This window comes from Silene latifolia, chromosome 3 (assembly GCF_048544455.1).
Source record: "Silene latifolia isolate original U9 population chromosome 3, ASM4854445v1, whole genome shotgun sequence".
Lineage (NCBI taxonomy): Eukaryota > Viridiplantae > Streptophyta > Magnoliopsida > Caryophyllales > Caryophyllaceae > Silene > Silene latifolia.
This window is the reverse complement of record NC_133528.1, coordinates 144428688-144454706: the sequence shown is the minus strand read 5'-3', so window position 1 is coordinate 144454706 and position 26019 is coordinate 144428688. Positions and strand designations below refer to the sequence as shown.

The following is a 26019-nucleotide window of genomic DNA, read 5'->3' as shown; positions in this document are numbered from 1 at the left end:
GAAGTTGTACAAAAAGGAAAGTAACTTAGATAGCATAAAAACAAAGTATGTTAAGAGAGCTAAAACTTAAGCCACAAGAGAGCTATAATGAATTTCATAGGGTAAAAATTGAAGTCAAAATTACAAGGATGTCAAAGATAGAGTTTCACAAGATACGAGTGTCAAACTTAAAGGAGGAGCAAGATGAAGCGAGGAAATGAGGTATGAACGGTAACGCTTATGATCAAGGAGAAAGGGAAATTAGGCAACAAGGAAATGCCAGATACTCAAATCTCAAACAACAATGTCATCACTCCACTAAGGAAACAAAGGGTAATAACCAGGTCTGGAAATGATAGGAAATTTAAAAAGGGATATATGAACATGTCAAAATGTGAGACTAAAAGAGTCGAATCATAAAGATAACTAGTTAACAACCAGTAAGAGATATTAGAATTAGGGGGGGTATTCAAGACAAGGAAATAACGAGTAAACTTTTATACTTAAGAATCAAATCCAACCAAGATATGAACGAAAGGGAGGAAAACGATTAATGGTACGAAAGAGGATTTTAAGGCTTAATCCATACGTTTCCTAAAACTTAAGGTTCTCTCTAACAAGGTCACGCCTATTAGGGTATTGTACCTTCATAACAAAACGACCAAATCCCAAAACAAGGGTCAAGGTAAAATAAACGCTCGCTTAAGGGGTGATAAATCGGTTAGATACTTCTTCCACCTATCTTATCACATATTAGGATTTCCCTAAAGCAAATCTACCACTCAAGTATAAAAGCATCTCTTTATCTCAAGCACTCGACACAACCTTAATGTTTTAAAAACCAAAGAATGAATTGACAAAGACTTCTCAACAAAGTTCTCAAGGAACAACTAACATCAAATCACATCACCAATCTATACGGGATTGTTAACATCTAAAAATGGGTTTTCTTCCAAATTCATATTCTAAACTTATCTCATGTTTACTCCTAAGGTGACGACGCTCAACCTACTAAGCTTTCAAATCCCAAACATAAACAACAAAGCCAAGTTCTATAACTTTAATCACATAGGCAACTCATTCCTAACACAAAGAATCCACCAATCAATTATACTCACTTTATCAAGGATCTAGGTATAAGAACCATCAAGTATGTCTCATCACACTACCTAAGCCTTTCCAACATCAAATCCTCTCAAAACCCGGATTAAGGGTCAAACACAAACAATCTTCTCAAAGGTCATAATTTCCAACCAAGGTCAACATTTCTCAAAAGAAATAGTACTATCAAAAGGCGTTAAGGAAAGATAAGCAAGGAACAAAGGACAAGTTAGGAAATACAAGAGTGACTCACAAGGAGAAAGAAAAGAGGATTTAGAAGAAGGAATAAGCATTAAGAAGTAAAGAACAGGGCAAGGTACACAAAGAATGAGAAACATCTTTGAGGAAGTAGAAGCATTCTTCAAAGTTGAACAAATCTTCAATTTCTGGCAATAGGCACCATGTCTTGATCTTCACGTTGGTAAGTTCACGGTTATTGATCCAAGGGCACACCAATTATAAAATGACAATCAGCAAACATGTTAGAACCTAACAAATAGCAAATACACTACAGACTACAACATAAGGTCCTAAGTCTACCCATCCTACCCATCTCTCAAGTTTATTATTTTAAGGTCAAGTTATTTTTATCGGGGGTGCACAAACGTGCGTCGGGAGCAAATATGCTCTGATACCAACTGTGACACCCTCATTTATTGCGGAAAAGTAAACACATAATTCTAGATAAAAACTGCATGGATATGTTTGTAATAGGTTCATTTGGGTAAAAACCTGTAATTTTTAAAACCGAAAACGAAACCTGTTATAAAAATATCCAAACGGGAAGGTGTCAAACATGCAAGGTCTTAAATAAATCTCATGAATGAAACATCGCTAAAGTCGCGAAACAAAGTTATACAACCCAAATATGAAAAAGGGAGACATATGTCCCTAAAAAGTATATGACATGAAAAGTGTTTAAGGGTCACAATATAATAAGGCCAATCTAGGTCCCAAGGTTACTTTGCTCGCTAGCTCGTCCATGTACCCCATATATGCATCACCTACCTGTCAATCGCATTTTATACAAATGCGAAAGCCACAGTCAGTGGGGAGTAACTCCGAGTTCTCCCAGCCACGAAATGTCATAATTAATATAACATGTAAACATAAGAATATGAATACGAATAACACATAGCCTTAGCATATAGATGCTAGACAATCGTGCTTATCATGTGAACAACAATATAACAACACATAGTCCTAGCATGTGAATACTAGACCGACTCATACTACACTATCATGTGAATCACATAACATCCAGGAATCCAAACTCTATCAACCATAGCCGGCTTGCATCTCACCTTCAATGATTCATAGAATCATCAAACAAGAAAAGACAATATATCTAGAGACAAGCATAAGTTCCTAGTACAGTCAATAGTCACTCTGTAACTCGAGTCTATACCACGAGGTAAGGTAAACACCCTTGTCCTAAACCTGCGCAGACCTAGCGACATGCGGAAAATACCGCATCCAAGACCCATGATCACACACATGAGTACCCCTAAGGAGTCCACCAAAGGGTTGGCTAGTACTTAAGCTGACCACATACTTCTACGAGTACGTCAGGAGGTCATGCCCTAACTTGGATATAAACCCACCAAGCTAAGACACAAAGGCTATTAAGCTGTGAACATACACTCGTCAAAGACTATAATGACCTATCTATGACGAAGGCCGAAATACTCACCTAGGACCTAGTCCCAGCTTGAATACTTTAGCCCACACCACACAAGACAAGTAGGACACCCAATTAACCATAAGAGGGGCAAAGAGTCCAAACTTGCACACACAAATGATCATACACACCCTAGCATATGAAAGGCTACGCAAAAGCATATTCAGCTAATAATCCAACAATATCTCCAATATCAATAATAATCCAAATTCCAGCTAACCGTTAATCTCATAATTCATGAGAACAAGCTAAAATGGCAACAAGACAAGAAGACTCAAGTATAAGGCAACCAATTCATCCAATAACCAACATGTGAAATGATAATCACAAATATTAAGGCATCAACGTAAAACATCCAATAACAACCAATCTCACCTCAAAGACAAACCCTCGACCCGAGTCCCGCGACGGGTCATCGGTCAAATCGAGGCTGACCGGTTTAAACCTAGTTTGACCAAACTCGTTCGGTCAATCTGGCCCAGCTCAGAGTCTTGGCCTACTTTGGCCCAAATCACAAAATTTATCACAATATTATTCTCATGCTATTTCCAATTTCTATCATGTGAAAAACGAAAGTAACACATTATCAATCACCTAACCACTTAACAAACAACAAACACAACATCAATGTGACATTAAATCGTCGAGTAACTCGGAATAGTTACCTTAAGCTAGCAAAGAGACAAGTAATAACTTGAGAAAGCTTCTAAAACCCAAAATTACTCTTCATCTTCAACCACATATGAGTCACCTAAAATAATTATGTGAAAGGACGATATTAACGAATTATCGTTATATAAAATATGAGACGGAAATTAATTTAATTATATTTTAAATAAACCAAACTAGCGTCAAAACAATTTATAGACATGACTCACGAGCTATTACGGCAACCTCAACTCGACCTCACAACAAACCACACGCGGCCTCAACCCGTAACTAGATAGGCCACTGCCTAGGCCACGGCCAGGCCACTGCCAAGCTGTTGCTAGGCCACTGCCAAGCTGTTGCTAGGCCACTGCCAAGCTGTTGCTAGGCCACTGCCAAGCTGCTGCTAGGCTACGACAGGCCACGGCCACCCCAACAAGCCACAACGAATAACCATGAGACGGAAACAAGAGCATATTTGAGACGGTCATTTAGATAATTAAATGGTGGGATTTTATAAGCATAAGCCAAAAAAGGGAAGTATTTAAATGAACTAATTTAACGAATTGCGTTTTATAAAAACACGAGACGGAAATTCAAATATTTAAAATAACCCGAAACCGTCAAAAAAAAACCCTTCAACCCACGACTCAAAGCAGAGGACTTGGGCAGTCCGTATCACGACTCAAACCACATCCTTACACGGCCTCACACCCAACCCCATACGCAGCCAAGGATCAGCCATAGACTGACCCCACTGCCACTCGTCTCACGGCTGCCAAACAACCAATGAACAACCCAAAGGAAAGAGGCGTAGGAACCGTGTTACATACACCACCGAGGTCACCTGCAACAGGCCACCAAAACGGACCCAACCAGGCCGTGAGTAGCCTTGACACCACCACTGCTTGACTACCCACCACCACGACTCAAAACCAGTCCAAAACAGAACCCAAACGATGCATAAATCCGAACCCAAGTCGACCCATTTCAAACACCAAATTAAGACGGAGGTTACCATACACAAGAGACGAGTAAAGAACCAAACTTTAACAGAAAAGGACATACAAAACGACCCATAAGACGTAAATTTCGACCTTTGTCGAGTAACCTATCACCGTTACCTTTAACTCCTTTAATGGGTACGATTTCGACTCAAAAATTGCACCGGGATGTCAAGCTCGCACCTAGCCACGAAGACGAAAGAAATTAGCGCAAGGTTCGAGCTTTAAGAAAGATGACAGCCGCGGTTTTCGAAGAAAGCAGGGACCTTTCTTACCTAGAAATGAGGAGGAAGAAGAGAGGAAGCCAATGGTATAAAAATGGTGAAGTTTGGTTGAGAAATGGGGTTGGGATCTTGGTTTGAATGCTCGGAAATGGTGACGGTACGGAGGAGCTCTGTTGCTGTTGCTTTCGCTGTTGTTGTTTGTTTTCGGGCAGGAAGAAGAAGATACGATGAGGAATAAAAGGAGGTGGGTCACGGCTAATTAACCACACCCACATATTAATATTGATGATAATAAATATATATATAATAATATATAATAATACATATAATAATAATAATATATAAGTATATAATAAAGAGATATTTTACAAGTAGAGTGTAGGATGTTAGGTGGGTGTGACGTGTTGTCGAATTCTGATTGGTCCGGATTAAAGCATGTATAAAGTGAAATGTGACGGTCTATAGCTAGACGGAAATTGAGACGGAAATTATCATTATTATTGTCATTATTATTATCCGACCAAAAATACGTATACATATATTATTATATAAATTATGTCCCAAAAATATAATTTATATAATACGTACTTTAAAATATTCTTTTCATTAAAATCGTGCTTGAAATGAATTGATTAAATTAAATAATTTAAAAATATAAAATAAGGTAATTGAACGGCTATATAAATTTTAAATGTCAAAAATGGGAAATTCGCGGGTGTTACATAGGAGGAGGGTTCGTAGAAGAGAGGTTTTGAGACAGCTGGTAGATCGTCTGATTCTGTGATTGCATTCCAGGTAGGGTTTCCCTACTCGGTATTAATTACATGATGTGTGTGGTGGTTGTATTGTTATTGTTGATTTATCATACTGCTGGTGATTGTGACGGTTGTTGATTAATATCGTTGATTGTTGTGGTTGTATCTGTCTGTGATCTTCAGGGTGCGTCCCTCCCTGGCTGAGTGGAGTCACTTGCGGGAGTGGTTTCACGCCCTTGATTCGCCTTATGTGGAACCCGCCACAGAAGGGATGTGCACATTAATGAACATGGGTTTATCGCTCGATGGAGATGAACGGGGCTTAGGTGGGAACGGCTGCGGTCCCCCACTGGCGGTGTGGAGTATCTGTTGCGATGGGTACTCTGGCAGGACTACACACTTTAGTGTGTAGTCAGTTATGTGGAGATTGATTATGGAGTTTGGGGTTTGATGTGACGATTGAGCTGTTTGGCATTTGTCTTGTTGTGATTTGTATTGTGTAATTAGTACTGACCCCGTTGTTTGTTTTGTAAAACTGTGGTGATCCATTCGGGGATGGTAAGCAGTTGTTGAGCAGGTTTGATATGATGCATTTGGGCTAGCTGGGATGAGTCATCACTTGGCATTAGAAGAGTCTTCCGCTGTGTCAGACGATGTTTTAGTTGTTCAGTTTTGGTAGTAGACACTTTTGGTTTTGAATGTATTGGATTTATCAGTTTTGGCTTTGAGCATGTAATCACATAAATTATATTTACTTTTAAAGTACGTTTCTTTATTGTCTTTTTGTAACACCCCCATACTCCAAGTGCCTTACCAGGACCACTCAGGTATAAGGATGCCACCATCTCGGTTACCCGAGGCATGATAATCATAAGACAATGAAGAAACATACTTTATTAAATAAGTTTAAGTGATTACATTATAAAACCAAAACTAACAAAAGGAATTACAAGGTTCTCATACGGTCTCAGACTAAAACTATCAAAGCTACTAGACTTCGTCGACACGGCGAAGACTTCTAACTGCCACGTGATGACTCATCCCGGCTATCCCATACGCGTCATATCACACACTGCTCAATAATCGCTCACCACCCCGAATGGATCACCACGTTTTAAAACATTTAAACGGGTCGATACTAATCACACAATTCAATACATATATCAACAATAAGATAAACAGACAATGAACTCACACACACACACACACACACACACACACCACCAACTCCCATCGTCTCAATACGACCGTCCACTTTGGACCGCCACCGCGATGGGGGACCGCAGCCGTTCCCACCTAAGCCCCGCTCATCGTACGAGCGATAACCCTGTCCCATTAATGTGCACATCCCCTTTCGTGGCGGGTTCCACGAAGGGCGAAACTAGGGCGTGAGATCACTCCCGCAAGTGACCCCACTCAGCCGAGAACGCATCTCGAGAACCATCACAAACACAACCACAATCACAATCACAATTACAATTACAATCATCATATCAATCAACTAACTACAAAGACATCACCAATATCCCATTATGGGACTAATACTTGAGTAGGAAATCCTACCCGGATAGCACAACACGCAGACGATATCTACAAAACTGTCTCAAAACGCCTCTTCTATGAACTCTCCTCCTACCATACAACACATAGATACTACTATTCAATTACTATTCATAAAAACCCCCAATTCCTAAATTGGGGTTTCACTAATCTTAACAAAACATTATATAAATTACATTAAAAGCTTACCCTCGACGCAAGGACTCCAACGACACAAACTACGATGCAAACCGACCGTCTGAACTCCGGGAATTGTCAAGAACGCGATTAGGAAGAAGAACTAGTTGCTTTCTCTCTTAAACAGGTTTTAGGTTTTGTAAAAAGTGATTTAGAACAAAGACGAATTGGTTTAAATACCTTAATCGCATAATTAACAAAACCCGAAAAACTCCCCGTAAAACCGGACACTCGATCGAGTACCCAAGGTACTCGATCGAGTACCCCCTACTCGATCGAGTACCCCGACTACTCGATCGAGTACCCAACAGTCGAAACTATTTTATTTCGCAACTTGCCCTTACTCGACAGAGTAAGGGCTACTCGATAGAGTACCCCAAGACTTATAAATACGGAGTATTACAGTCTTCCCTCCTTAAAAGGAACTTCGTCCCCGAAGTTCAACCCATACATAAAAACAACCATACTGACTCGACCAAGACACAACAACTTAGCTAAGGACTCGAGAACTCGACCGAACATAGAACATGAACTCTTAACCCCCATTCTACCAACTATGTTTACTTCCACAACATGACTCACTATATCGTATCTTCCACATATATATCTCTCACGACACCAACTCCACACATAATCAACTACCATCCTCTAATGTTGCTAGCTCCATAATATCATCAACTATCAACATCAACTATCAAACCCAATTCCAAGACACTCATAGACCTCAAACGGAATGTTACATTCCACCACCCTTAAAAGGAACTTCGTCCTCGAAGTTTACTCACACTCATAACATCATCCTCCAACTGTCAACATTATATAAAATATTCCCACACTCTGAAGCATCACACTACTACGAGCACGGCCATGGCCTTTTATAAGTATTGTCCACAAAACAAATCCCTCCTTTACGCTACGCTAACACTCTACTTCCAATTATATTACCGCATGCACCACCATGAAACTCTCTTTTATTGCATCCTACTCCTCTTAAGACAAATGTTACGTCCTCGTAACTCGCTAATACTAAACCCTTAGCTATATTATCTCATTATCCTCATCACCACCCTATGTCAAAGATAACTGCCTATAACTTCATTTCCATAATCACTCCTATTTCTCAAGGCTCTCTTACTTCAACAGTTCTCATACTTCAAATCAATCTGCACACCCCTAACCTATACCATAAGGCTCGTAGCAAAATCACCATACTAACTCTCCATTATCACTGCAAACCAGCATACCTCGCTATGTAAAGCACTTATCTTCCAGAAGCATAACTCACGATCCGCACTCGTTACGTACACGCACACTAGATCCTCAAGTTCTTTCTTTCATTACCGCAAAATTCATACACAACTTAACATGACACTAATTTCCCCAACACCCCACACTCACTGTCTCAACAAAAGATTATGAACTACCTGCCGCTTTCAGCTCATTACAACACATGATCCACGAATCATTTCCCATTACCATGTCTACCGATGTCTCATCTGAAAACAAGATCAACATTACCGTAACAACCTCTCACAACCGCGTCCCATCAACAGATTATCACTATCCCATGACAACAACGAAACATATACAACTCTATTTCACATCATACTCTACCTCATTCCCAACTTAACCTAGTAACGAAAACATAAATAAGCAAGACAACTGTCTATCAGCACAAACTGAAACTCGTAGAGAGCAACATCAAACAAAACAACAATCCATGTATAACTGGTATGTACTTTCGAAACTCGAATCATAATCACCCCGCCTACTCCACCACAACCGGTGACGGCATCACAACGCCGCCACCAACAGCCACACCGTAGTGCGAAAATACCCGCATCACAACACTAAATATCGAGCCCGGATCACCACCCGAGGCACCACAACCACATCGATAGACATCACAACTACATACGATTCCATAAATACTGCCTCGGAAATAACCTTTCGGACAAGGAAACTTACTCCAATCCACTTTACTCTATCACAACGCAACATATTATATGAGATAACAGATAAGCATCTCATGAACATCATCTCTACCATTTCACGGAATACACGTGTGTTATTAATACACATAAAATTATAACTAGCCATGTCAAATTAATCAAATTATTACCTTTTTGGATATCATTCAATTAAACTACCGTGTCCAACATATATATATTACAGAACATTCATAAAATAGCTTTATAATTATCACACCATACCACTTCTTGTGAGGTCCGAACCTCACACAAACATTTACACATATCATAGACCCGTAATCACAACCAACTAGTCAATCCCGACCACGTAAGTTACCACCCAACAAAGGTTACCTCTTTCCCGAGCTTAACTCGCATGCCCCTCATCACATTTTTCCATTCGCATCACCAAAGACCTTCGCCATACATAACCATACCACTAACACTCATTATGAGAAACCACCTCCTAAGACTATGTCTTATACTTCCTGACAACCATACTTTTATCAATTCAGTCTTTACAAAATCAGCCTCTTTAGAATTGCCACTTTTCTAATATACACTTTTCCTTAACCACTAGTCAAAGACCATAACACTACCACTGTTCGGACATCAAACCTCTTCACTCATCTCTAAATATCATGATTTCTTTTCTATCTTTGGTTAACATCCCAAACAACGAACATCGAATCCATGAACAAAATTATCTCAACATTCTTCCCAATATTTTCCTTAATTGAATCATCATCCATTTCTCCACCAAAATCTCATATCATGCAGATATTCTTCTAACTTCTTACTTTCCTTAATTCCTCGAAACTCATTATCAATCATGTTGTCCTGAAACTCCTATATAACCTTCAGCTAACATCTTCGTGATACTATCACACATTTCGATGATTCCTTACCTTTACATCACATAACTCCGGTGAACATTTTCCTCAGCTTACTTTTATCCTTCTTTTCTCTTTACACTCAATAATACCAATTTAATAGCTCAACTCCTTATTACTTCTATCTAACCCTTTTGTGCACCAATTACCTTCTCATCGCTCCAAAACTCAAATCCCATTATTTTATATCGATATCATCTCCCTCTTTCTTACCACAAATATTCTCTTATTATGTCATCAATCACCCTTGCCACTAATACATCCATAGAATCAACGTTCTTGTTCAACAATTGCATCTCCTTCTTACATCTCTAGAAATCAAAATTCCTTTCATACCGCCAATTACCCAAGGAACTCACACAGTAGTTTCATCTTTTAATAAACCTCCCAAACTCACTCACTGTCTATAAATACACCTCGCGACATGTCTCCACAAAGTTCACTATATATTACTCTTCTGAACCCCTTTAAACGAACTTTCACTACCTAAATCCATAACCCACACGACTCCTAACCATTTCCCTCCTTAACTCTTTACACATCTCAAGCTGCCACTATCCACATTCTTACTTTCAATCTTTTCATTCTCACGTTCATTATACTCACATCATCCCTTGTCTATATTCACTTATTTCTACATTACCCAACACACAATCATATCACTCATCCCGTCTCGCAAAACGTGCGCCTTGCCTCAATAAACTATACCAATCTTCCTTTTCTTTTTCCACCATCTATCATAATCACATATAACTCATGTCCTCCCCACCGAACTCATACTCATCATAGTGCCACTCTTTACATCATAAGATTGGGTAACTTACGCTTCAGGACCAACACATACGTAAAACAATGCATAAAGAAGTAATACAACACCTTTGAATTAAACGTAATATGCAACGAATGTCAAAAGACAAACATATGACCCGAAATACGCATATGACCTGCACAGACCCCACTCGATCGAGTACCAGAACCTACTCGATCGAGTTGAGGCTACTCGATCGAGTGCCCAACATGCTCGATCGAGTGCCCCACTCCGAACCCAAATAGACCTTCGATCTCGACTTACTCGATCGAGTAGCCCGGCTACTCGATCGAGTGACCCCATACTCGATCGAGTGCCCGAGGTACTCGATCGAGTGCCCGTAAACACGATTACGGTCAAAATAACGACAAGTACCCACTCGATCGAATCAAACCCACTCGATCGAGTCATGCAGACTTCGTGAATACTACCCGCATGTTATCTCACATACCCTAACGTACTATGCATTCATTATTATTTCAACATTATGATTACAACTACGCATTCAAATCTGCGCGACTCCTCATACAATTAACAAAATAATCTACTTCGTGTTATCAAGTGCCACGTTATAAACAACCATCATGCTTTTCATCCAATTCGTTATATAAAACACATATCATTGAACCTCTATTCTTCATGTTACTACTTACCAGAAGTCAAACATTACCATCTATCATGCTCATATAACATTCAACTTTCAATCATGTATTACCCGCATGTTTTAAATTTTCATAACTTTTCATAACACAAACCACACCCATACACTACAAATCCTATTTCCATGTTGCTAATACAACAACATTACAAATCCACTTCATCACACATCATCATATACGAACTACATTCTTTTTCTACCATATCATTCATCATTCTCATATACTTTTTCAACGATTCCAACCAACATGTCAACCAACTATCATGCAACATACTTTCAACAAACCATATACAACACAATTAACATACACGTCACACATATACCCACGGACTCCACGTTCCCATACCATGTGACTGGCTTAAGTATCATGGGGCCAAGATTTTGAAGTGAGGGCGCCTACTCACCCAAAACCTAGCATCAGCCGGGGCTCCCATTACACATACACCAGGTTCATTTTATTAGACTCCCTATGTTCATTATGTTCATTTGTTAAAGGTTCCAAGATCGTCGCTCTGATACCATTTGTAACACCCCCATACTCCAAGTGCCTTACCAGGACCACTCAGGTATAAGGATGCCACCATCTCGGTTACCCGAGGCATGATAATCATAAGACAATGAAGAAACATACTTTATTAAATAAGTTTAAGTGATTACATTATAAAACCAAAACTAACAAAAGGAATTACAAGGTTCTCATACGGTCTACAGCTAAAACTATCAAAGCTACTAGACTTCGTCGGACACAGCGGAAGACTTCTAACTGCCACGTGATGACTCATCCCAGCTATCCCATACGCGTCATATCACACCTGCTCAATAACTGCTCACCACCCCCGAATGGATCACCACAGTTTTTAAAACATTTAAACGGGGTCAGTACTAATCACACAATTCAATACATATATCAACAATAAGATAAACAGACAAATGGAATCACACACACACACACACACACACACACACACCACCAACTCCCATCGTCTCAATCGATCCCACCGGACCCGCCACGCCATGGGGGACCGCAGCCGTTCCCACCTAAGCCCCGCTCATCATACGAGCGATAACCCCGTCCCATTAATGTGCACATCCCCTTTCGTGGCGGGTTCCACGAAGGGCGAAACTAGGGCGTGAGATCACTCCCGCAAGTGACCCCACTCGGTAGAGAACGCATCTCGAGAACCATCACAAACACAACCACAATCACAATCACAATTACAATTACAATCATCATATCAATCAACTAACTACAAAGACATCACCAATATCCCATTATGGGACTAATACGAGTAGGAAATCCTACCGGATAGCACAACACGCAGACGATATCTACAAATTTGTCTCAAAACGCCTCTTCTATGAACTCTCCTCCTACCATACAACACATAGATACTACTATTCAATTACTATTCATAAAAACCCCCAATTCCTAAATTGGGGTTTCACTAATCTTAACAAAACATTATATAAATTACATTAAAAGCTTACCCTCGACGCAAGGACTCCAACGACACAAACTACGATGCAAACCGACCGTCTGAACTCCGGGAATTGTCAAGAACGCGATTAGGAAGAAGAACTAGTTGCTTTCTCTCTTAAACAGGTTTTAGGTTTTGTAAAAAGTGATTTAGAACAAAGACGAATTGGTTTAAATACCTTAATCGCGTAATTAACAAAACCCGAGAAAACTCCCCCGTAAAACCGGACACTCGATCGAGTACCCAAGGTACTCGATCGAGTACCCCCCTACTCGATCGAGTACCCCAGCTACTCGATCGAGTACCCAACAGGTCAGAAACTATTTTATTTCGCAACTTGCCCTTACTCGACAGAGTAAGGGCTACTCGATAGAGTACCCCAAGACTTATAAATACGGAGTATTACACTTTTGATTATCATTGCCTCGGGTAACCGAGATGGTGACGTTCCTATACCTGAGTGGTCCTGGTAAGGCACTTGGAGTATGGGGTGTCACAATATACCCGATCCACCATAAAATCAAAAACCCGATCCGAAACTTATTTTGTGCATATAAAACATTCTTTTAGTATGACAAAGTTGAAATTTCAAGCATAATAAAGCCTAAATTTTCAATAATATTTGAGGGGATCGGGTTTGTGTATGAATAGATCGGGTTTGGATTTAGTTAGGGTTTCCTAATGGTGGGTTTGGATATGGATTTTCAAAAAGTGGATCGGGTTTGAGTTTATAAAAGTTGGGTTTGGATCGAACTTTTTTCTTCGGTTCGGTTAAGTTTTGGTTTGGTTTGTGCCATAATTGTCATACCTAACGAGTACTAGTTCGTCTCAAATTACAAGTTAGCTATGCAAATCAAAGGTTGGTTGATACTAAACTAAGTAACTAAATCAATAACCAACTAAATCTACTAAACTAAGTGAACAAGTAATGGAATGACGGTCTAAATAACAACAGAGAAAGACCTAGAACTTGATTACACCACCGACAAGTTTCAAATTCATACGTCTCATTGACTAGTTTTCAGACAATCGGTTTAAGAGGAAAACGCCTCAAGGTATCTCCCTCCTCCCTCCTGGGTTCGTGGTCAAGACAAGTATTCCCGATTATCTCCCTCCCGGGTTCGCAATTGGTATCTTAGGTCACAACTAGAACCCACTCCATGGTGTAACACTGTAATACTCCGTATTTATAAGTCTTGGGGTACTCTATCGAGTAGCCCTTACTCTGTCGAGTAAGGGCAAGTTGCGAAATAAAATAGTTTCTGACCTGTTGGGTACTCGATCGAGTAGCTGGGGTACTCGATCGAGTAGGGGGGTACTCGATCGAGTACCTTGGGTACTCGATCGAGTGTCCGGTTTTACGGGGGAGTTTTCTCGGGTTTTGTTAATTACGCGATTAAGGTATTTAAACCAATTCGTCTTTGTTCTAAATCACTTTTTACAAAACCTAAAACCTGTTTAAGAGAGAAAGCAACTTGTCTTCTTCCTAATCGCGTTCTTGACAATTCCCGGAGTTCAGACGGTCGGTTTGCATCGTAGTTTGTGTCGTTGGATTCCTTGCGTCGAGGGTAAGCTTTTAATGTAATTTATATAATGTTTTGTTAAGATTAGTGAAACCCCAATTTAGGAATTGGGGGTTTTTATGAATAGTAATTGAATAGTAGTATCTATGTGTTGTATGGTAGGAGGAGAGTTCATAGAAGAGGCGTTTTGAGACAAATTGTAGAGATATCGTCTGCGTGTTGTGCTATCCGGTAGGATTTCCTACTCAGTATTAGTCCCATAATGGGATATTGGTGATGTGCTGTAGTTAGTGATTGATATGATGATTGTAATTGTAATTGTGTTTGTGATTGTGGTTGTGTTTGTTGATGGTTCTCGAGATGCGTTCTCGGCTGAGTGGGGTCACTTGGGGAGTGATCTCACGCCCTAGTTTCGCCCTTCGTGGAACCCGCCACGAAAGGGGATGTGCACATTAATGGGACGGGGTTATCGCTCGTACGATGAGCGGGGCTTAGGTGGGAACGGCTGCGGTCCCCCATCGGGCGGTCCGGTCCAAAGGACGGTCGATATTGAGACGATGGGAGTTGGTGGTGTGTGTGTGTGTGTGTGTGTGATTCAGTATTGTCTTTTATCTTATTGTTGATATATGTATTGAATTGTGTGATTAGTATCGACCCGTTTAAATGTTTTAAAAACTGTGGTGATCCATTCGGGGTGGTGAGCGATTATTGAGCAGTGTGATATGACGCGTATGGGATAGCCGGGATGAGTCATCACGTGGCGGTTAGAAGTCTTCCATTGTGTTAGACGAAGTCTAGTAGCTTTGATAGTTTTAGCCGTAGACCGTGTGAGAACCTTGTAATTCCTTTTATTAGTTTTGGTTTGAACATGTAATCACTTAATCTATAATTACTTTAAAAGTACGTTTCTTTATTGTCTTATGATATTCGGTACCTCGGGCAACCGAGATGGTAGTATCCTTATACCCGAGTGGTCCTGGTAAGGCACTTGGAGTATGGGGGTGTTACAAATGGTATCGAGCGACGATCTTGGAACTGTAACAAATGAACATAATGAACATAGGGAGTCTAATAAAATGAACCTGGTGTATGTGTAATGGGAGCCCCACCTGATGCTAGGTTTTGGGTGAGTAGGCGCCCTCACTTCAAAATCTTGGCCCCATGATACTTAAGCCAGTCACATGGTATGGGAACGTGGAGTCCGTGGGTATATGTGTGACGTGTATGTTAATTGTGTTGTATATGGTTTGTTGAAAGTATGTTGCATGATAGTTGGTTGACATGTTGGTTGGAATCGTTGAAAAAGTATATGAGAATGATGAATGATATGGTAGAAAAACAATGTAGTTCGTATATGATGATGTGTGATGAAGTGGATTTGTAATGTTGTTGTATTAGCAACATGGAAATAGGATTTGTAGTGTATGGGTGTGGTTTGTGTTATGAAAAGTTATGAAAATTTAAAACATGCGAGTAATACATGATTGAAAGTTGAATGTTATATGAGCATGATAGGTGGTAATGTTTGACTTTTGGTAAGTAGTAACATGAAGAATAGAGGTTCAATGATATGTGTTTTGTATAACGAATTGGATGAAAAGCATGATGGTTGTTTATAACGTGGCACTTAATAACACGAAGTAGATTATTTTGTTGATTGTATGAGGAGTCGCGCTGATTTGAATGCGTAGTTGTAATCATAATGTTGAAATAATAATGAATGCATAGTACGTTAGGGTATGTGAGATAACATGCGGGTAGTATTCACGAAGTCTGCATGACTCGATCGAGTGGGTTTGATTCGATCGAGTGGGTACTTGTCGTTATTTTGACCAGAATCGTGTTTTGGGCACTCGATCGAGTACCTCGGGCACTCGATCGAGTATGGGGTCACTCGATCGAGTAGCCGCTACTCGGTCGAGTAAGTCGAGATCGAAGGTCTATTTGGGTTCTGAGTCGGGGCACTCGATCGAGCATGTTGGGCACTCGATCGAGTAGCCTCAACTCGATCGAGTAGGTTCTCGTACTCGATCGAGTGGGGTCCGTATGGTCATATGCGTATTTCGGGTCGTATGTTTGTCTTTTGACATTCGTTGCATATTACGTTTAATTCAAAGGTGTTGTATTACTTCTTTATGCATTGTTTTACGTATGTGTTGGTCCTGACGCGTAAGTTACCCAATCTTATGTTGTAAAGAGTGGCACTATGATGAGTATGAGTTCGGTGGGGAGGACATGAATTATGAGTGATTATGATAGATGGTGGAAAAAGAAAAGGAAGATTGGTATAGTTTATTGAGGCAAGGCGCACGTTTTGCGAGACGGGATGAGTGATATGATTGTGTGTTGAGTAATGTAGAAATAAGTGAATATAGACAAGGGATGATGTGAGTATAATGAACGTGAGAATGAAAAGATTGAAAGTAAGAATGTGGATAGTGGCAGCTTGAGATGTGTAAAGAGTTAAGGAGGGAAATGGTTAGGAGTCGTGTGGGTTATGGATTTAGGTAGTGAAAGTTCGTTTAAAGGGGTTGAGAAGAGTAATATATAGTGAACTTTGTGGAGACATGTCGCGAGGTGTATTTATAGACAGTGAGTGAGTTTGGGAGGTTTATTAAAAGATGAAACTACTGTGTGAGTTCCTTGGGTAATTGGCGGTATGAAAGGAATTTTGATTTCTAGAGATGTAAGAAGGAGATGCAATTGTTGAACAAGAACGTTGATTCTATGGATGTATTAGTGGCAAGGGTGATTGATGACACAATAAGAGAATATTTGTGGTAAGAAAGAGGGAAATGATATCGATATAAAATAATGGGATTTGAGTCTTGGAGCGATGAGAAGGTAATTGGTGCACAAAAGGGTTAGATAGAAGTAATAAGGAGTTGAGCTATTAAATTGGTATTATTGAGTGTAAAGAGAAAAGAAGGATAAAAGTAAGCTGAGGAAAATGTTCACCGGAGTTATGTGATGTAAAGGTAAGGAATCATCGAAATGTGTGATAGTATCACAAAGATGTTAGTCAAGGTTATATAGGAGTTTCAAGACAACATGATTGATAATGAGTTTCGAGGAATTAAGGAAAGTAAGAAGTTAGAAGAATATCTGCATGATATGAGATTTTGGTGGAGAAATGGATGATGATTCAATTAAGGAAAATATTGGGAAGAATGTTGAGATAATTTTTTTGTTCATGGATTCGATGTTCGTTGTTTGGGATGTTAACCAAAGATAGAAAAGAAATCATGATATTTAGAGATGAGTGAAGAGGTTTGATGTCCTGGACAAAGTGGTAGTGTTATGGTCTTTGACTAGTGGTTAAGGAAAAGTGTATATTAGAAAAGTGGCAATTCTAAAGAGGCTGATTTTGTAAAGACTGAATTGATAAAAGTATGGTTGTCAGGAAGTATAAGACATAGTCTTAGGAGGTGGTTTCTCATAATGAGTGTTAGCTCTATGGTTATGTATGGCGAAAGGTCTTTGGTGATGCGAATGGAAGAATGTGATGAGGGGCATGCGAGTTAAGCTCGGACAAAGGGTAACCTTTGTTGAGTGGTAACTTACGTGGTCAGGATTGACTAGTTGGTTGTGATTACGGGTCTATGATATGTGTAAATGTTTGTGTGAGGTTCTGACCTCACAAGAAGTGGTACGGTGTGATAATTATAAAGCTATTTTATGAATGTTCTGTAATATATATATGTTGGACACGGTAGTTTAATTGAATGATATCCAAAAAGGTAATAATTTGATTAATTTGACATGGCTAGTTATAATTTTATGTGTATTAATAACACACGTGTATTCCGTGAAATGGTAGAGATGATGTTCATGAGATGCTTATCTGTTATTTCATATAATATGTTGCGTTGTGATAGAGTAAAGTGGATTGGAGTAAGTTTCCTTGTCCGAAAGGTTATTTCCGAGGCGATATTTATGGAATCGTATGTAGTTGTGATGTCTATCGATGTGGTTGTGGTGCCTCGGGTGGTGATCCGGGCTCGATATTTAGTGTTGTGATGCGGGTATTTTCGCACTACGGTGTGGCTGTTGGTGGCGGCGTTGTGATGCCGTCACCGGTTGTGGTGGAGTAGGCGGGGTGATTATGATTCGAGTTTCGAAAGTACATACCAGTTATACATGGATTGTTGTTTTGTTTGATGTTGCTCTCTACGAGTTTCAGTTTGTGCTGATAGACAGTTGTCTTGCTTATTTATGTTTTCGTTACTAGGTTAAGTTGGGAATGAGGTAGAGTATGATGTGAAATAGAGTTGTATATGTTTCGTTGTTGTCATGGGATAGTGATAATCTGTTGATGGGACGCGGTTGTGAGAGGTTGTTACGGTAATGTTGATCTTGTTTTCAGATGAGACATCGGTAGACATGGTAATGGGAAATGATTCGTGGATCATGTGTTGTAATGAGCTGAAAGCGGCAGGTAGTTCATAATCTTTTGTTGAGACAGTGAGTGTGGGGTGTTGGGGAAATTAGTGTCATGTTAAGTTGTGTATGAATTTTGCGGTAATGAAAGAAAGAACTTGAGGATCTAGTGTGCGTGTACGTAACGAGTGCGGATCGTGAGTTATGCTTCTGGAAGATAAGTGCTTTACATAGCGAGGTATGCTGGTTTGCAGTGATAATGGAGAGTTAGTATGGTGATTTGCTACGAGTTTATGGTATAGGTTAGGTGCTATGCCGAATGAGCTGAGGAATGAGAAATGTTTATGTATGGGAGCCTTGGATATAAGAATGGTGAGTGTTTGGTTTATAGACGGTTATCTTTGACATGTGGTGGTACAGAGGGTAATGAGATATAGATATGGTTTGGTATTAGTGAGTTACGAGGACGTAACATTTGTCTTAAGAGGAGTAGGATGCGATAAAACAGATTTTGATGGTTGTACATATGGTAATATATTCGGAAGTTGAGTCTTGATGTAGAATAAAAGATCGATTCGTGTTGTGGGTGATTTTATTAAAGGTCATGACCGTGCTTGTAGTAGCGTGATGTTTAGGAGTGTGAGAATATTTTGCTAGTATTGACAGTTGGATGATGAGGTTACGAGTGTGAGTAAACTTCGAGGACGAAGTTCCTTTTAAGGGTGGTAGAATGTAACATCCCGTTTGATGTCTATGAGTGTCTTGGTATTGGATTTGATAGTTGATGATATTATGGAGCTAGCAGCATTAGAGGATGGTAGTTGGTTATGTATGGAGTTGGTGTCGTGAAAGATATATATGTGGTAGATACGATATAGTGAGTCATGTTGTGGAAGTAAACATAGCTGGTAGAATGGGGGTTAAGAGTTCATGTTCTATGTTCGGTCGAGTTCTCGAGTCCTTAGCTAAGTTGTTGTGTCTTGGTCGAGTCGGTATGGTTGTTTTTATGTATGGGTTGAACTTCGGGGACGAAGTTCCTTTTAAGGAGGGAAGACTGTAATACTCCGTATTTATAAGTCTTGGGGTACTCTATCGAGTAGCCCTTACTCTGTCGAGTAAGGGCAAGTTGCGAAATAAAATAGTTTCTGACCTGTTGGGTACTCGATCGAGTAGCTGGGGTACTCGATCGAGTAGGGGGTACTCGATCGAGTACCTTGGGTACTCGATCGAGTGTCCGGTTTTACGGGGAGTTTTCTCGGGTTTTGTTAATTACGCGATTAAGGTATTTAAACCAATTCGTCTTTGTTCTAAATCACTTTTTACAAAACCTAAAACCTGTTTAAGAGAGAAAGCAACTTGTCTTCTTCCTAATCGCGTTCTTGACAATTCCCGGAGTTCAGACGGTCGGTTTGCATCGTAGTTTGTGTCGTTGGATTCCTTGCGTCGAGGGTAAGCTTTTAATGTAATTTATATAATGTTTTGTTAAGATTAGTGAAACCCCAATTTAGGAATTGGGGGTTTTTATGAATAGTAATTGAATAGTAGTATCTATGTGTTGTATGGTAGGAGGAGAGTTCATAGAAGAGGCGTTTTGAGACAAAGTAGATATCGTCTGCGTGTTGTGCTATCCAGGTAGGATTTCCTACTCAGTATTAGTCCCATAATGGGATATTGGTGATGTGCTGTAGTTAGTGATTGATATGATGATTGTAATTGTAATTGTGTTTGTGATTGTGGTTGTGTTTGTTGATGGTTCTCGAGATGCGTTCTCGGCTGAGTGGGGTCACTTGCGGGAGTGATCTCACGCCCTAGTTTCGCCCTTCGTGGAACCCGCCACGAAAGGGGATGTGCACATTAATGGGACAGGGTTATCGCTCGTACGATGAGCGGGGCTTAGGTGGGAACGGCTGCGGTCCCCCAGCGTGGTGGTCCAAAGTGGACGATCGGATTGAGACGATGGGAGTTGGTGGTGTGTGTGTGTGTGTGTGTGTGTGATTCAGGTTGTCTGTTTATCTTATTGTTGATATATGTATTGAATTGTGTGATTAGTACTGACCCCGTTTAAATGTTTTAAAAACTGTGGTGATCCATTCGGGGGTGGTGAGCAGTTATTGAGCAGGTGTGATATGACGCGTATGGGATAGCTGGGATGAGTCATCACGTGGCAGTTAGAAGTCTTCCGCTGTGTTAGACGAAGTCTAGTAGCTTTGATAGTTTTAGCCGTAGACCGTATGAGAACCTTGTAATTCCTTTTATTAGTTTTGGTTTGAACATGTAATCACTTAATCTATAATTACTTTAAAAGTACGTTTCTTTATTGTCTTATGATATTCAGTACCTCGGGCAACCGAGATGGTAGTATCCTTATACCTGAGTGGTCCTGGTAAGGCACTTGGAGTATGGGGGTGTTACAAACACCCCCTTCTTACCCGGCCAAGATAATCGCGAGATGCATGTCATCATCTCGGTTTCCCGAGTCAGTGAATCGGAACTAAAATTAAGCAACACTTTGTATAAATAACATATTTAGTTAATTACATAATGAATAATGAACAACAAGTGTGAATTATACAATCTACAACTCAACTAAAGTCTATGTCATCTACCAACTATGCAACTCGACTACAAGTGTCTGTAGCTTGGCCTTCGCTAGATACCAAAACCAAACCTGCACTCAAACGGCTCCAACATGATCGAAAATATCATATAAATCAACACAAGCCACCCCAATTAAAGTAGGTGACAATTACACACAACCAACACACGTCAGTTTCAATAAATAAAATACTCAAGACACGACACATGAATATGATTGTGCAATGCAGCAATGAAGTACACAAGTCACAACTCACCATCCACCACAATTCCATAACCACCTCACCGGTATCGGGAACACGTCCGGGGTACCAACAAACCGGTGATAGCATCGGTACACCGCCACCAAATAGCCGGATCGCAGCCCGAAAATAGGTACTCAAAACACGTCCGTGGTACCGACTCCGAGAGCTAACCGGACACTACCAGGCATCGTGACAAAACACGAGCCCCTCCGTACTCAAATCATAAACGTGCACGTCCCTCTTGAAGTGGGAAGCTCCAAGAGGCGACCCAAGCGTAGGACGGTCTCACGACCCGTCTTACATCTCCTCAACAACCAATTTATCACCACCACAACTCCACCAACAACCTCCAACATATACAACAAAGACATGTATGCAATATGTAATACAACATTCCAAATATGCGACTCCTCATGACACATAATCCCAATATATGTCATGAACAAGTATTTATAATAAACTTGACTCATTGAGTCACCATATTCCATTATCATGTCATAATGCGACTCCGACATCAACAAAAGACTCACATAATCCCCAATATCATTAAGATGCAATACTACCTCTACCATGGAAACAATGACAATGGACACACAAACAAGCATTCATATGACCAAAACCGAGTAGGAAAATCGTACCTTTTAGCATACTTCATAAGCTACTCGAAGAAAGCAAGGTCCTATCTCATAAAACCGCCTCGTCCTACATAAATTAGATAATAGCCATCACTATATATCCTGTATACTTATATAATACAAAATCCCTTATTAATACCCTTTAATTACCCATATTACTAATAATATATTCACTAGTTAATAACCCCCATAAAAACCCCCAAAAATTAGGGTTTGGTAAAAGAAAGAGGAAAGGTATATATTACTTGCAAGATGAAAGGAAGAAGGAGAATGGTGTAGAGTCTTCAATTCAAAGCTAAAGATCCAAGGAGAAGTGTTTAGGAGGCTTTTAGAGAGAAGGGAGAGGATTTGGAGGCTTACAGAGGAGCGAGGAAGGAAATGATTTAGGGTTAGGTGGGAAAAAAAAGTATCGACATAAGTTATATCGCCTACTAACACGGTGCACTCACAGACCACTCGCGAGTGCCACTCACTCGGTCGAGTACTGCTCGTACTCGGCTGCGTGCCATCCACTCGGTCCACTACACCCTCCACTCCACTGCACACTCACTCGGTCTATTATACTCACACTTGGTCTAGTATAGGTCATACTTGATCCACCGCACAACCATTACCTCACTCGCAAGTAGCATCTCATCAAGCTTAAGGTGCTCTAGCTCACTAATCCCAAAGTTCCTTTAGAAGTCTCGAAATATTCGGTATTACACATGGTATCCAAGCGATGGTCTAATTAGGTCCTTAGGTCTGCATCTATCTTCCCAATTATCCCCATCCCTTTTCCACGAGTAGGCATCTAATTGAAGGTCAAGGGCACCACACCTCAGTTCCCACTCCCGTGTTCAACCTAAGTCGGCGAAGCTAGCCAAGTGAAACAACAATACTCCCCAACCTAACTAATTTCCACCGGTGAACAAGGGTCAAGGATGAGGAAGGTCAAGTCACAAGAACAATATTTAACAATACACATTCCCTTAACCAATCCCTTTAAAGCCCCCATTACCATGCATCGTCTTGGTACATTGTGCCGTATCGCCATCTATTTACAATACCCTTCCGTCCCGATCATTTATTTTCTTTGGTTTTAGCAGGTAAAGACCAAGGAAAGTGAATAGAGTCAATTATTAAATCAAAAGTAGACCAAATTAAGTGTAGAGGATTCAATTACCTTCAAAAGCATTCCTAAAGTAGTAAGACAAACAATTAACCGAGACACGCTAAATAGAATATGCACATTATTTGGACTTATAGCAACAGCTTATATGAAACGGTTGTATTCATACTGTAGGGTTATTTCTCACTCCTTCACATACACCAGGTAAGAAAGACCACTCGTAAATATTTTTACATCTTTGTTTGAACCAATGATGCTTGGCTAAACAATCGTTCCCGATGTTGGGTTTAGTCGGGCTTGACTAAACACGTATTTGACTATTTTCTTGCGGGGCTTGAACGGGTAAACTGATATGAACCGATTAGAGGGGAGATGTTGTCTAGGCTGGTTTGTGTCGCGAGTTAGGGGCAAGGCGGTTTGAAGACTGTGTAGGCTAATCCACTTAAATGGCCACCTTCAACTCAACTCATTTAAACAAAGACACTTCTCGTACAACATTTAGCTTGGCTTGATCATTAAAAACAACGCACTGAATTCAGTCATTCACATTTCACAAATTGCGAGTTAGGGGGGAAAGCGGTTTAATTTGAAGACCACTCTAGGCCAACCCCCTACAATGGACAGCTCTAGTTCGTTTAAACGAGAACTCTTCCCCTACGAGATTCGGATTCATCATTGAAACGAAACACTGAATTTAAATCCTGTTCAAAACGAAACACTGAATTTAATTGCCCATCTTATTATGGGCAATTAAATCCTGTTCAAAACGAAATGCATCTCACATGAGACGGTCCACTTTTGTAAAAAAAGGTTATTCATTTATTGCTAATAAATAGGTTATCTTTTACACAATGGAACCGTCTCATACTCACTCACAGTATGAGACTACTGCTAACTTTAAACTTAGTAAACCTAGAAATTTCCTACTAGTTGGTCGAAATCGACATAGACAGTATCGTCTTCATTTCCGAACATAATATCCTCATACTCATTTGTGTTTCCATCAACCAATTTCTGAGTCTCGAGCTCCAACTTCTTAAATTGCTCTTCCATACTCGCTATCCGTTCCATCAGCTCGTCCCTCTCGACCTCCAACTTCTTCAATTTCTGTTCCGCTTTCAACATCTCCTCTTCAAACGCTCGATTCTTCTCCCTTTCTCGTTCCATATACGTTTTTTTCTGCGACTCAATACCCTTCTCAAGATTCATACACTTCTCTTCAAGGCGTGATACCTTTGCTACTAATTCTTTGTTTGTTTTTTTCTCGCGAACAAGATCATGCTTAGGAGCGTCATCCTTTAATTTCTGAATAAGTTTGCGTACTTCGTTAGTTTTGTTCAACATTTTCTCGCCGTATATTGTATTTCTCCTATCACCAAAGGCTTGGCTCATCAATTGCTCTTCCGACGATTCTCGATTCATATTTTTGGTTGGAATCATACCGTAGAACTTTACGGTCTTCTGGTTGCAATTACCTAAAACATAGATTACAATCGATATTAGTATATTACGATAGTTAATGATGAAACATAACTACCTTAGTAGATTATACAACCAGTTGTATGATTAAGTTTTTGAACTCACACACTTAAACATAAAAAAAAAAAAAACGCTTACAAACTCAGAAAAATTACACATAAGCTCAGATTAATGTATAGAGTTGTACAATGCTTATTATATAACTGGTTGTATAGTAATATTTGCGAGATATTTGGTTTGAAAAAAGAAAATACCGTTTTCAGAACTCATAACTAAACAAGTAATGATAATCCAAAATTTATAGAATCAAACCGGACTAAGGAAGTAATAATTAACGATTGAAACCGAGGAATACGATTCATGTCTTTTAAAGTACTTCTACAAATTTATTAATCACATATATTAAACAAACGTATAGAATCAAACCGGACAAAGGAAGTAATAACGAAGTAATAACGATCGAAACCGAGGAATACGATTCATGTCTTTTAATACTCCTACAAATTTATTAATCGGTTACAGTATAAAAATAATTATCAAACTTCAACCAGCAACAATATACTTCGTAATATACTTCTGATTCAACGATCAACATGCATAGATAACATTATATAAAAAACCTAAAGAAAAAAAATACACTTACGATATAATAATAAAATTGTAGGAGAAAGGGTAGATGAGAAACAGAAGAGAGGCAGAGAGGAGAAATTTGGGAGGCGGTGAAATACTGCAATTGATATTGATTGATATAGGGTATGGAAATTGAGTTTTTTTTTTTTTTTTTTCCGACAGTTGGTATGGAAACTGAGTTGGGTTATAATATCTACATAGTATAAAAGTTGGGTTTTTCTTTGGCTTCTGATTGGCTGATTGATTTGAGAGAATTGTGTGTATATGGGACCTCCCATGATTTATACAACATTTAATTTCTCTCTCCCCTCTCCTCTCATCTCCTCAATTTATATTTAGATTAATCTTAATCATATATTCATATTCATATGTTAAAAAACTTATGATAAAAAAAAATTAAACAAATTCAATCTTACACTAAAGATAAAATAAATGGAAAATTGTATAGAAAATTAATACAAACTGGATAGTTCCTTTTCTTCAGA

General features: G+C 39.6%; 2 long non-coding RNA genes across 2 annotated transcripts; both read right to left on the bottom strand.

Annotated features, from left to right (window-relative positions):
* Positions 1-1985: 1985 nt before the first annotated feature.
* On the bottom strand, positions 1986-4773 carry LOC141646395 (uncharacterized). The gene is made up of 3 exons (XR_012545538.1): positions 4689-4773; positions 3427-3512; positions 1986-2088 (listed from the first exon to the last, which is right to left on the bottom strand). It is a non-coding gene; the product is annotated as an uncharacterized LOC141646395 (long non-coding RNA).
* A 19448-nt stretch (positions 4774-24221) lies between these two features.
* On the bottom strand, positions 24222-25631 carry LOC141646394 (uncharacterized). Its single transcript, XR_012545537.1, has 2 exons — positions 25548-25631; positions 24222-24900 (listed from the first exon to the last, which is right to left on the bottom strand). It is a non-coding gene; the product is annotated as an uncharacterized LOC141646394 (long non-coding RNA).
* Between the last annotated feature and the right edge of the window lie 388 nt (positions 25632-26019).